Here is an 11,080-nt window from a genome sequence, read left to right on the forward strand (position 1 = left end):
TTTTCTTCTTCCTTTAGAAAAAAAATAATCACCAAAAAAACTTAAGAGCATTCATAACTTGTATCCAACCTAGGCAGGACCAAGTTGAGTTTCAGAGATCAGTAAGAGAATTTCTTTTAAAAGGTGGTTCCCAAAGGCTGAACCTATAAAGCACCATTTCTGCGGCTGTTGAGGTGAGCAGCGTGTTGGCCATCATTCCACTGAAAACACTCTAAAGGCCTGTGTGTTGGTTTGAGGAGGCAGATCTGCTTCCAGTTGCCTTCCTTATCTAGGGGCAAGTTGTTGGACCAAACACCACACAGAAACAGGTAGTGATGGGACGCCCAGGGATGAGGGGGCCTACAGGATGCAGTACCTTGCACACTCCAGCTCGTGACCATTTCCCCAGAGTCTACCCAGAGTGAGGCAGAGCAATCCATCAATCTCTGACCACTTCTGCAAGTTGGACAGTGTTTTCTAATCTTTTTCCTGTCTTTTGACAAAGTCTCCACAGTGCTGTCTCCTCCTGCCCATGCCACTGTCCTTGCAACATCTAGTCCTTCAGGGTGCCAGAGTGTGTAAAAAGATGATCAGGTGTTTAACAGGTAATTCAGGGTCAAGAGACAGGGCCTTCTCTCCACGCCAGAGACAGTAAACCAGAGAGTCCTGCAGCCATATCCTTTTGGCAAATGCCACCATCTACCACTACTTGGTAGCCTCTGGACCCCAACAGAGTGGAAAGGCAGGAGTACGCTGGTGCAGGAAGGTGCAGAGTGGGCTGGAGGAGGGTGCCAGCTCCTCTCCCTTCACCATGGCACATCAGCTCTCCTCTGCTCCAGGACGCAGGTGTATCCACTGCAGACGTTTCTCTGGGACAGGCCAGCCAGCGGGATAGGGTTGCACTGCTGCCCATTAGCATATCAGGCTGTTGCCACTCTGCTGCCCATGATAAGTGTCCCCAAAGAACCTATAAATAAATAACTAAACAGCCTGTTCATACATCTTAATTATTTGCGGGCCAAGAAGACAGGAAAATTTTTGAGGTGGCCTTGTCTCCTCAAGCAGTCCAAGGAGGTCCAAGCAGTCTGTCCTCCAGACACTGAAAACCATGCAGTGGCACTTCCATAAACCAGCAGCACGTTGAGGCACATTACACACATTAAAAACAGTGAAAACCAATATCTCTAGGGGGGAAGAGGGGCAAGGAAGCTAAGCCCATTTTAGACCATTTTGCAGCATCCAGAAGGAGCCCAAGTATCTGCCTTGTCATCTGGCATAGCTCACATCACTGGGAAGTGACTTCTGCTGGTGTGTGGTTCCCCCTGTGCATAGGGGCTACCTGCACAGGTCCTCCCAGCTGGGACTAGAACTGGCTATCTGTAGCTGATATAGGGGTGATTATATTTCATTAATAAGTCACATAGTTTAAGAACAGCAGGATGCAACTTGGGAAAAGGTGGTGAAGAAAAATTAGAGATGATATCTGGGCCTGTGAGAATGGTGGTGATGTTCACAAACTTGAGAAAACTCTGACTTGGCCCTTCTTCCCTGAGGGAGTCTGGGTCAAAGCAGACTCATCACTACCTCCATTTTCTGTGGTGGTCTCAGAATTTAGTATCATTGTAGGACTGCCCTTGCACAGAATGATTTTTAGATTTACATAGTCACGATGCTCATTTGCAGGTGACGTCATCCTGGAAGAACTGCAGATGCCCTAAATAGGTGTCATAGCTGTTTGTTCATTTTCTGCTGCTGGCTGGTGAATATGGATCAAACACTCAACCCCATGCAACATGTGTTGGTACTTAAGGCAACGCAGTATTCCCACAAATGCTACATTTCAGATGGCATCCTATAATAACACTCTAACATGGAAAAGGAACCTGAACAGAGCTCACTTAGTAGTATTTTTTAATGAAGTTGTTTGAATTTTATAGCTCATACGTGATTAATTACTGTGAATATTCCTAGCAGAGAGGGATCTTCTTCCCTTCACAATCAATAGTAGTTTTTCTATGCTGACCTCACTGAAAGCAGGACCAGTCTGTATTTTACCGTGGCCATTTATAGTATCCAAAGCAGTCCAGAAGGGAGGGGTAAGCAGGGCATCTGATTCCATTGCTGTTCTGAGAGATCAGAGATGACCCTAAGGCACACTGGTTGATGGCCCCACATGTTTTTCTGAATACATCAGACGCTAGTTAGGGAGGAAAGGAGTGGTCTTCTGCCATGGCAAGTTTTCAGTTAAAATATCAGCAGACTGGCTATATGAGGGAGAATGAACCAGTATATTTTTAGCCAATTATACTCTGAATTCTGGTTCTTTGTTTATTCTGAAAATTCCCATGGCTGTTACAAATGGCAGAAGCCTTGCCTCCTTGACTGAGGTAAATTCGATAAGGGAAAGGGTGGATGATACCACCTGTGCTATGCTGAAATGTGGTTATTCTCAATCAAAACCTACAAGGTATTGTCTGTCATATTAGACATGGACCAGTTGTCACACGTTTTTCTTTTATTGGCCTTTAAAAATACCTACAAAGTCATTATAAATAGACCTTCTTCCATTCAAGATGGCAACTTCATCCCTCTGCTGAGGGATGTAATTTTCAATATGTGCACTTGAAATGCAGCCAAGTGGAATCCAAATGTCACAACCCAACTGGACAAGAACCAGCCCTACACTTTGCAAAAAGTCTCCATAATATTGCAGTGGGGGGCCGGGTCCAATTTCTTTCACAGCCCATGAGGTACCAGCTGCTGGGGCACAGCTGGGTCTTCCCCAGCCTTCTGAGGCTGACACTCCCTAAAGCATGAGCCTCTTTGCAGCCTTTCTTCATTTTTCACATGTGGGCTTAATTTAAACAATTTTTATTCCACTTCTGCTCATAAAAATTAATCCCCTCCTGGTATGCAGGCTGCATTCTGTGCATGAAGCTATTTCACTGCATGGTGAAGTAACCTTCCAGCTTTTCATGGTGTCAGAAAGCTGACACCTCTTGATTTTTCCCTCCTAGACCCATCTATTGTTATTGACTTCAAGCTCCTGCTTTTGTGCTGAGTTCAGTATTTTATTTAGTAACTGATCCACACCAATTAAAGCATTGCCTAAATCCCCAGCTGTCCAAGGGCCTGATTCTTCAAACTCAAGCAAAGGTCCAACAGATTAAAGGGAGTTGTAGTTAAGGGACCTTGCCAGGGTGGTTGTTGTGGTGATCACCTTCACAAACCAGATACAAGAGCATATTCCTGATGTGGGATTTGAATGCTACCAAAAATCAAATTACACAAACCCTATGGCAGTTTTTTTAATTCAGGAGAGGTACCTACTGACTTCTAACCTGTACCAGTAGCAAAAACCATCAGTGGCACATTTGTGCCTCTCTGCCTTGATATTTTGTTTTAATGGTTGGAGTCTATTTTTCTAAACCAGAGACAGAACCATGGTTTCCTGCTAGCTGCATTCTCATTGTGTTTATCTTTGCCTACATTTTACCTAGCAGGATAGGAAAACACCTTCAATGTTGCCCTCATTTTAGGACATGGTAATACTAAATGAGTGAGGAGTGGCACAGAAGAGATGCAGTGACCCTGATTAGCATTGCTTGCTCCCCTAAGTGCTTCCGCTACCCACAAAACACAGAAGAAAGAGCTGACAGTGCTGTGTGGGATGGTGTGAAGCCCTGACACTCCTGCTACACCACGCCTCATGAAGCTTGTCAAGCACTTTGCATGCTTTTTAACAGACCACTAACATCAATTCTCTTGAGAAGTCCTAAATTAAAGCATTTTCTTTTCCATTTCATGCGTGGCAGCATGCCATTAAAGCAAAATAAGAAGGTAATGACAATGTTGATGACTTGAAAAGACATTCATATTTTCTTTTGCACAGCATCAAGAGCACACCCTTCTGCAGAGATGACAAGATGCTCATAGACCCTTTGGTGCTGAAGAAGAAGCTCAATAGGATGGCAACAGAGCAAGGGGCCTTTGCTGTTCTCAGCAGCCTGCTGCTGTACGTCACCGAGCTCGCAGCTGGCGATCTGCAAATCAGCAACAAGAGGACAAAATGGGCAGAAGGTAAAGAAAACAAGGAGAGTTATAACCAGCCATGTCCAGGTCCAGTCAGGGCTCAGCATCCAACCAGATTTCAGCTGTTGCGGTCCAGGTTTCTGAACAGCAATCGCGAGCCGTACACCAAGAAGAGAAGAGAAGTTGGCAAACTGGTCATTAAAGAAAAGCTGTGGGTGAGCAGGGCTGGTAACAAGCTGGACAAAAACAGAGACAGGAAGGGAGATGGAAAAGCAGTGGGGGAGGATGCAGACACAGCACCCAGCGAGAGGGCCAGGTGGAGTAGCACGACTGGAAAAAACACAGTGAAGAACATTCTGAAGAAATTTTTAGCTGCTGAAGAAAAAGAAGACAAGGAGAAGTCTCCCAGATGGAAAAAGAAGGGGACAAATAGTGGTTTGCCAAAAATAGTTAACAGGAGTTCAGTCCTGTCCAAACTGAAGGAGCAGTTTGAACAAAGTGCTCTCTGCTCGGCTGCAGAGGTGAAAGCATCACTCTTGTGCAAAGGCGAGAAAAAGACAAAAAATTTCCCAAGCAGAAAAACTATTCATAAGCCTGAGGTCAGAGTGCTGCGCATGGCAGCAATGACAGCCACAGGTATAAAGAGTCCAGAGTCCCAAAATTTAGTGTGCTCCATGGTCCCAGTGCCCAGACTCAGCATGGCTACCAAAATTAACCGTCCTTGGAGCTGGTCAAAAAATAATGCCACAAAGCAGCCTTTTGGTCATGACACACTGCTGAAGGAAAAGGAGGAGTCCAGCAGAGACCATGGTGAGAACAAAACACTGGCAAATGCAGCACAGGACAGGGAGGACAAAGAGGAATTACCAGTGGCACTGGAGGCCGTGTCAGATGCAAGGGACTGTGCTGAGACGAAAATAGATTCTGCAAAACAAGGACCCAACTTTCATCCTGTTCTAGATAACTCTTCTACTACTCATAAAAACAAAGCTCTTGCAGACTGCATTCCTCTCTTATCTGAATGTAGCCTAGACTGTGACAGGAATAACACCCTAGCTGCTCCTGACACATCTTCACTATCAGGGATTACCAATGCTCTGCAATATGTTAAGGAAAACAGCCCACCTCCTGACTTCCCTTACTCTAGCACAGCTGAGAGATCCCATGAACAAAGTCCTCAGGATACTAAACCAGGAGAGATTCCTGAAATAACTATGTATGTCTACAGTTCAGAGGAAGATGACACAGAGCTCAAAGAGCCAGAAAAGGATTCTTTCTTTACAGGCCCAAAATATTTTCCAGAGCAGAAAGCACTGGAAAACATCCCGCCATTTCACTCTCCAGGAGTTCAAGCATCTTGTGAAGTTGAGCCTCCAATGGACAATGGACATCTAGCTGTCCTTATACCAGCTACTGGCAAAAAGCCACCAATAGTCCAAAAAGAGGCACTGGATTTAAGAGGTAAATGTTCTGAGGAAGCCAAAGAAGGAGCAAAATTTCACAGTGAAGACAAAATGTCCTCTACTTCTAGCAAAAATGATAGCAATGTCCCAAACATAGAGGAAGAGGAGGAGAATAAAACACCCAACAGCCAAATGCAAAATGAATCCAAAGCCACACAGACACAACCTCCTCAAATAACTTTTAGCCCACAAAATAACTTCGATAGTTCCAATGCGGATATATCAAATCCAGATGCAAATCAGAACACATCCACACTCTCCTCAAATGAGAATCAGGTTCTGAAGCCTGGTGCTGCAGAAGAAGAGTACATCTCTCCTCCTTTGGAAAAGACACAAAGTCCTTTGCCAGGTGACCTTGTGAAGCACAGTTTCTATATCACAGAAGAAGATTTTGGGAAGGATAAATTATCTTCAACAAGTGAAATGTTGAATCATGCAAACAATCAAGCCCTGCACAGGAGTACCTTGACGGACCTGGAGACCTGTCACAAGCCATCTGAATCTTTCATTGAACATGAAGAGGCCACTGCAGATGAGATGCCCTGGCCTGACTCTGAGGCATGGCAGTCACCCTTGTCAGCCCCTTTATCAATATCAATGAGTGGGATTGCAGGCCAAAGTATCCAACACACCCTTCGAAATCCTCCAGCACTTCCACCTATTAATCTGGTAAGACAGGGAGCTGGTGGTATGGGACATGAGCATGCCAGCCATGGCTGTGAGAAGCATTTACCACACCCTTCAGACGAGGTAACAAACCATGGGAATGACACAATGGTGGAGAAGAAAACTACATGTGATTTTAAGAACCAAGCACTGTCCCCAAATCATGCAACAGAAAATGATAACTCGACAGAAAAAGAGACAAATACCTGTCAAAGCTTTGAGAACTGTCTTTCACTTTCAGCCCAGAAGCCAGGAAAACATGAAAATAAAACAACGCTAGCAAGAAAGCCCCTATTACCCTTGGAGATGAACCAAATACCAACTTCAGATGATACCCAAAAGCAAGAATGTGATATACTGGAAGAGAGCCCAATTTCTTCATCAATTGAATTGGTCTCAGACCAAAAGAAGCATGCAAAAAGTAGAAATAAGATATCTGAACATACAAGGGATAAGCTCTTCTCATTAGATGATGACATGAAGTATGACAGTGATAGGATGGAGACAGAGGAGAAAGACGAGAGACATATCTTGCATAAATTTGAGCAGGAACAAGTATTCACACCAAATGATACTGTAGATCATAATGATTTTCCAAAGGAGAATAATGCTCACAGACCTCAAATACCCCAGTTACCTTCATCAGAACATGATACCAACATTCAAGGAGTGAAAAATACTGGACAGAGTTTGGAGCATCTAGCACCTTCAAGAGATTTTGTAAAACACGAACATGATATGACAGGAGATGAAAACTTCTGTTGCAGTAATGGGAAAAGCCCCCTGGCCTCATCAGATGAACCAACGAAACATGCGAATGACAGTGCAGGGCTAAAAAACATCAAGTCAAACTTCAACAATTACTCAATGCCACCAAGAAATACATCAAGAAACGACAACAAGACCACTGATGAGGACAATACCTCCCTAGAGACAAAGAAACAGATGCCACCAGGTGACTTTGTAAAGCTTGAAACTAAATTGGACAAAAAAGAGACTAAACAAACCTCTGAGAAGCTTCAGTCACCTTCGTCATATAAAGTGACAAATCGTCAAGACAGAAGCTCTTCAGGAGAGAGGAAGCAAAAGACACCAACAGCAGAAGACACTGGATCACCTGAAATGAAGGTAGTAAAAGAGGATAACAAGCACCAGCTTTATGGGAAGCACCAGCTACCTCCATCAAGAAAATCAGAAATGCATGAGGAAAATATTCCAGGAGGAGACAAACAGCAAATGAGATTTGAAGATTTTCCGATACCTGATACAAATACTGCAAAAGAGAAGGACAAATTTCTAATTTCCAGGAAGTATCCATCAATATCATCAGAAACATTGGTTAAGCCTCAAGAAAATAATACCGCAGAACAAAAGAAACAAACATCAGCTTCTTCAGGTTTTAACAAGCCTGGTACTACTGCTGTGAAAGAAAAACAAGGAGATCCAAATTCTGAGAAGCCATCTTCTTCAAACAAACTGCTGAAGCCTCAAGAAAAAAGCTCTTCAGGACAGAGGAAGCAAAAGACACCACCAGCAGAGGCCACCAGGTCACATGAAGAAAAGACTGTAAAAGAGGATGATAAATACCAGTGTTCTGGGAACCGTCAGTTACCTCCTTCAAGTAAATTATCTGAGAAAAATATTCAAGGAGAAAAAAACCCAAACACTGTATCCAGAAGTTTTACAAAGCCTGATGCAAATGCTGTAAAAGATAAAAGCAAAGATCCAAGTTCTGGGATGTGTCAGTCCCCATACTCAAATTTGCTGGTGAAGCCTCAAGAAAATAATGTCACAGCCAAAAAAGAGCAACTGCGACCAGTACATGATAAAAAACCACTGTATAAAACTGGCAGTCTGGAAAAGAAAAGTGGACCTGAGAGAAGAGAGAAATACCAGCTAGGCTCTTCAGCTCAATCAGAGAACTACAGCAATGATGGCTCAGGAGAGGTGGGCCCTGTAGGTGATTTCATGAGTTATCAAGCTCCATTGCCAAGCAATGGCATAAATTGTAAAAGCAGTACTGTCCTAAAAAAGACCAGTTTGTCTAATACAGAGAAGTCCCTCAAATCATCCTCATCATTTCATGTTGCATCAGAAGATGAGGAAAATCCTGTTGGAAATAGAAAAAAGCAGCCTGGGTTTAAGAAATACACAGCGCTCTCATCAAAGACTTTGGTGAAGCATGAGAAAGATGCGGCTGAAAGGGAGGGGAGCTGGCAGGCAGCTGGCAAAACAAGTGAGAAAAAAGCAGAGCTGGAGGACTGCTCTAAAGCAATGCCATTCTCAAAATACACAGTGGAAAGCTACAGTGAAGGACCCTTAGATTCGGCTTTCAAACCATTGATCATTAGAGTAACTGACACATTTAAACATCACAGCTAAAAATTACAGCTACAGCTTAGGCAAGAACTTACAACTCATCATGTCACCAATTCTCTTGATCTTTCTTTTCTTCTTTTTTCTTTAGGGCATTATATTATCATTTTTTAATCACAAGGACATTGATGTGCATCTATTCGAGCTGGGCTTTTTCCTTCCTTAAACATTAGCCCAAAGACATGAATTAAATTAATCACTGCAAGTGAATTAGCTAATCACTGAATTAATCATCAGTTTATAAATTAAATATGAGGAGGGCTTTGAGATCAGCGTGAATTCATCCCTGTCTCAGACTCTCCTTGCTAACTGATGGGCTTTGTTTGTAACAAAGACAACTGTTCAGGCTGAACTCTATTTGTATTTACTTGTTCCAATGAAACTCTGCTAGTACTTCTTCACGGAATAGTGGTAGGCAGTGTAGCTTTAATTATGTCAAAAAGTGCTTGTTCTAAGCTCTGCCTTTTCACAGATTAGCAGAAACTGTTGATCTATTGCTGCACTGAGTGATGCTGTTAGCAGAAGTAGTGAGGGAAGGAGGGGAATGCTTCATTTATCTGCATAAAAATCCTAAAAGGACACTTATGCTACAAGAGGATTTACCGCAAATGCAAATGTTCAGCCTCATTAATATTAATATTGGAAAAATAGTGATTTAACCTCCTCTGAAGCTATTTGCGCTTCACCCATACACTGCGTGCATTATTGTTGTAAAGGTACACCATTTGAAGGGGTTCTTAATTAATCCAGATGAATATGCAACAAGCGTAAGAGCTCAGAAAAGCTCAAGGCTGAAAGGCCATGAGGACAAGGTAAGCCAGACAGGCTGAACACTTTGCCATGGCAGTTCAGCTCCTCCTGGGACATCTGTCCCACTCCAAATCCTGGGGCACACAGATGTGAGGCAGGTGCTCAGCTTACATCAGAAGTCTTAGGAAGTGTTTATTTTACAATGCAATGTGGAACAGAGCAGTAAAAAGCAGCCAGTCTCACTGAATCCTATTAATGGGGTATGATTTTTTGTGTTTACAGTGATAGCGACTTCTGCACAAAGTTCGTGTGTGATGAACGTTGTTTTGGAGAAGTGAGGGTGGGGTTGCTGTCTTGGGTGTCTCAGTAAAGCCATGACAGACGGAGTGTCCTACAGCATCAACTCTCCCATACACAAGTTTAGCTTAGCATTGTAACCACACATTCATGTTAAAACTTACTGTGGAGGAACCCTAAAGCCACATCCTAAGGATCCGCCTTCAGGAAGTTGCAGAGATACCCAGAAAGAGTTTATACAAACAAGGTCCTGCTTCCCCAAGGCAGTGACTTCCCTTTAATTTTTAAGATGCTCTCCATGACCACACTGTGCAGCCGAGGGCTGGCTGTTCCTCCAGCCCAGGTTGGCAGAATGCCCCGACCCACTGCCAGCAAGAGAATGAGGACAAGAACAGGCTGGCAGCAAGCTGAGATCAAACCCTATTGCCAGCACAATGCACATGAGTCACATACGTGACAACTGGGCTGGCCTGGTCAGGGACACTGCTGGGATGAAGTGGGGACGTGAATATTGTTTCTCCTGACCACTGAGGAGGCTTAAACTTTGATTTCTTTTTCCTTTACAACACATCAAGAATTAGGCTTTCTGGCATCTGGAGGGGCACAAAATTAAAATCATAATTGTATATCACACCAGCTCTCAAAAAATAAAATTAATTTTATTGAAGATACAAGACTGCCCTTCCACACAAAGGTGTATTTCACCCACCAAGCTTTTATGGACTGGCAACCATAAAGACCACTTGGTACTAAACCTAAACCATAATTTCCTTTTTATTGCCCATGATTTCATTTCCCATTTGAGAAAAGTCCTTACAGCATAGAGCATTTTGTGCCAAACTTGAGTAATAAATTCTCTATTAGCTGGGTTCTCCTGCCAGCACAGGAGAATCACAGAACTGTTGTGGTTGGAAAAGATTTCTAAGACCATCATGTCCAACCATTAACCCAGCACTGCCGATTCCACCAGTAAAACATGTACCTAAGCATCACATCCACATGTTTTTTGAACACTTCCAGAGATAATGACTCCAGCATTTCCCTGGGCAGCCTATCCCAATGCCTGACACCCATTTTGGTGAAGAAATTTTTCCTAATAGGCAATCTAAATCTCTCCTGATGCAACTTGAGCCCATTTTCTCTTGTCCTATCACTTGTTACTTGGGAAAGGAAACCAGCCCCCACCTGTCTACGACCTCCTTTGAGATAGCTGTAGAGAGCACTAAGGTCCCTCCTCAGGCTCCTTTTCTCCAGGCTAAACAACCCAGCTCCCTCAGACACTCCTCATAAGACTTGTGCTCCAGACCCTTCCCCAGCTCTGCTGCCTTTCTCCGAACATGCTCCAGCGCCTCAATGTCCTTCTTGTAGTGAGAGGCCCAGAACTAAACACAGGATTTGAGGTGCAGCCTCACCAGTGCTGAGTGCAGGGAGACAATCACTGCCCTGGTCCTGCTGGCCACGCTATTCCTGATACAGACCACGATGCCACTGGCCTTCTTGGCCACCTGGGCACACTG

This window comes from Pipra filicauda, unplaced genomic scaffold (genome assembly GCF_003945595.2).
Source record: "Pipra filicauda isolate LSUMZ 115617 unplaced genomic scaffold, ASM394559v2 scaffold115_size4368891_pilon, whole genome shotgun sequence".
NCBI lineage: Eukaryota > Metazoa > Chordata > Aves > Passeriformes > Pipridae > Pipra > Pipra filicauda.